General features: G+C 43.7%; 1 non-coding gene across 1 annotated transcript; it reads left to right on the top strand.

The window, feature by feature from the left end:
- Positions 1–2,685: 2,685 nt before the first annotated feature.
- Positions 2,686–2,793, top strand: LOC130978085 (small nucleolar RNA R71). The gene has a single exon (XR_009085749.1). It is a non-coding gene; the product is annotated as a small nucleolar RNA R71 (small nucleolar RNA).
- Positions 2,794–3,362: the final 569 nt, after the last annotated feature.

Below are 3,362 nucleotides of genomic sequence, written 5' to 3' on the forward strand. Positions count from 1 at the left end.
AGAAGTGGTCTTGATGCACCCTTGAGATGAATCTCTCCATCTCCCATGACTCGGAGGTGGAAGCTTTTGCCTTCCCTTTCCACTTTCTAGAGGTTTCTCCGGTCTTGGATGCCATAAATGGTTATGGAAAAACAAAAAGCAATGCTTTTACCACACCAAACTTAAAAAGTTTGCTCGTCCTCGAGCAAAAGAAGAAAGAAGAGAGTAGAAGAAGAAGAAATGGAGGAGATGGAGGTGGCTTTGTGGTTCGGCCAAAGGGAGGAGAAGTAGTGTTTAGGGTGTGTGAAAATGAAGGAGTGAAGATGGGTTTATATAGGAGTGAAGAGAGGGGTAGGGTTCGGCCATTATGGGTGGGTTTGGGAGGGAAAGTGGTTTGAATTTTGAATGGTAAGGTAGGTGGGGTTTTATGAAGGATGGATGTGAGTGGTGAAGAGAAAAATGGGATTTAATAGGTGAAGGGTTTTTGGGGAAGAGGTGTTGAGGTGATTGGTGAATGGGTGAAGAAGAAGAGAGAGGGTGGTGGGGTAGGTGGGGATCCTGTGGGGTCCACAGATCCTGAGGTGTCAAGGAAAAGTCATCCCTGCACCAAGTGGCGAGCAAAATTGCTCTATGTGCCAATTCTGGCGTTAAACGCCGGGCAGGTGCCCATTTCTGGCGTTTAACGCCAACTTCTTGCCCTTTCCTGCCGTTTAACGCCAGTCTGGTGCCCCTTTCTGGCGTTAAACGCCCAGAATGGTGCCAGACTGGGCGTTAAACGCCCATTTGCTAGCTTCACTGGTGTTTAAACGCCAGCAAGTTCTCCTCCAGGGTGTGCTGTTTTTCTTTCTATTTTTCATTCTGTTTTTGCTTTTTCAATTGATTTTGTGACTTCTCATGATCATCAACCTACAGAAAACATAAAATAACAAAAGAAAATAGATAAAATATAACATTGGATTGCCTCCCAATAACCGCTTCTTTAATGTTAGTAGCTTGACAGAGGGCTCTCATGGAGCCTCAGAGATGCTCAGAGCAATGTTGGAACCTCCCAACACCAAACTTAGAGTTTGAATGTGGGGGTTCAACACCAAACTTAGAAGTTGGTTGTGGCCTCCCAACACCAAACTTAGAGTTTGACTGTGGGGGCTCTGTTTGACTCTGTTTTGAGAGAAGCTCTTCATGCTTCCTCTCCATGGTGACAGAGGGATATCCTTGAGCCTTAAACACAAAGGATTCTTCATTCACTTGAATGATCAATTCACCTCTGTCAACATCAATCACAGCCTTTGCTGTGGCTAGGAAGGGTCTGCCAAGGATGATGGATTCATCCATGCACTTCCCAGTCTTTAGGACTATGAAATCAGAAGGGATGTAATGGTGTTAAATCTTCACCAGAACATCCTCTACAAGTCCATAAGCTTGTTTTCTTGAGTTGTCTGCCATCTCTAGTGAGATTTTTGCAGCTTGTACCTCAAAGATCCCTAGCTTCTCCATTACAGAGAGAGGCATGAGGTTTACACTTGACCCTAGGTCACACAGAGCCTTCTTAAAGGTCATGGTGCCTATGGTACAAGGTATTGAAAACATCCCAGGATCTTGTCTCTTTTGAGGTAATTTCTGCCTAGACAAGTCATCCAGTTCTTTGGTGAGCAAAAGGAGTTTATCCTCCCAAGTCTCATTACCAAATAACTTGTCATTTAGCTTCATGATTGCTCCAAGGTATTTAGCAACTTGCTCTTCAGTGACATACTCATCCTCTTCAGAGGAAGAATACTCATCAAAACTCATGAATGGCAGAAGTAAATCCATTGGAATCTCTATGGTCTCAGTGTGAGCCTCAGATTCCCATGGTTCCTCATTGGGGAACTCATTGGAGGCCAGTGGACGTCCATTGAGGTCTTCCTCAGTGGCGTTCACTGCCTCTTCCTCCTCTCCAAATTCGGCCATGTTGATGGCCTTGCACTCTCCTTTTGGATTTTCTTCTGTATTGCTTGGAAGAGTACTAGGAGGGAGTTCAGTAATTTTCTTGCTCAGCTGACCCACTTGTGCCTCCAAATTCCTAATGGAGGACCTTATTTCAGTCATGAAACTTTGAGTGGTTTTGATTAGATCAGAGGCCATGGTTGCTAAGTCAGAGTGGCTCTGCTTAGAACTCTCTGTCTGTTGCTGAGAAGATGATGGAAAAGGCTCGCCATTGCTAAACCTGTTTCTTCCACCATTATTGTTGTTGAAACCTTGTTGAGGTCTCTGTTGATCCTTCCATGAGAGATTTGGATGATTTCTCCATGAAGAATTATAGGTGTTTCCATAGGGTTCTCCCATGTAATTCACCTCTTCCATTGAAGGGTTCTCAGGATCATCAGCTTCTTCTTCAGATGAAGCATCCTTAGTACTGCCTGGTGCATTTTGCATTCCAGACAGACTTTGAGAAATCAAATTGACTTGCTGAGTCAATATTTTGTTCTGAGCCAATATGGCATTCAGAGTATCAATCTCAAGAACTCCTTTCTTCTGATTTGTCCCATTGTTCACAGGATTCCTTTCAGAAGTGTACATGAATTGGTTATTTGCAACCATTTCAATGAGCTCTTGAGCTTCTGTAGGCGTCTTCTTCAGATGAAGAGATCCTCCAGCAGAGCTATCCAAAGACATCTTGGACAGTTCAGACAGACCATCATAGAAAATACCTATGATGCTCCATTCAAAAAGCATGTCAGAGGGGCACTTTCTGATCAATTGTTTGTATCTTTCCCAAGCTTCATAGAGGGATTCACCTTCCTTCTGTCTGAAGGTTTGGACTTCCACTCTAAGCTTACTCAATTTTTGAGGTGGAAAGAACTTTGCCAAGAAGGCATTGACTAGCTTTTCCCAAGAGTTCAGGCTTTCTTTAGGTTGTGAGTCCAACCATACCCTAGCTCTGTCTCTTACAGCAAAAGGGAATAGCATAAGTCTGTAGACCTCAGGGTCAACCCCATTAGTCTTGACAGTGTCACAGATTTGCAAGAATTCAGCTAAAAACTGATGAGGATCTTCCAATGGAAGTCCATGGAACTTGCAATTCTGTTGCATTAGAGAAACTAATTGAGGCTTAAGCTCAAAGTTGTTTGCTCCAATGGCAGGGATAGAGATGCTTCTCCCATAGAAGTCGGGAGTAGGTGCAGTAAAGTCACCCAGCACCTTCCTTGCATTATTGGCATTGTTGTTGTTTTCGGCTGCCATGGGTTCTTCTTCTTTGAAGATTTCTGTTAGGTCCTCTACAGAGAGTTGTACCATAGCTTCTCTTAGCTTTCGCTTCAAGGTCCTTTCAGGTTCAGGGTCAGCCTCAACAAGAATGCTTTTGTCTTTGCTCCTGCTCATATGAAAGAGAAGAGAACAAGAAAATA

This window comes from Arachis stenosperma, chromosome 4, assembly GCF_014773155.1.
Source record: "Arachis stenosperma cultivar V10309 chromosome 4, arast.V10309.gnm1.PFL2, whole genome shotgun sequence".
NCBI lineage: Eukaryota > Viridiplantae > Streptophyta > Magnoliopsida > Fabales > Fabaceae > Arachis > Arachis stenosperma.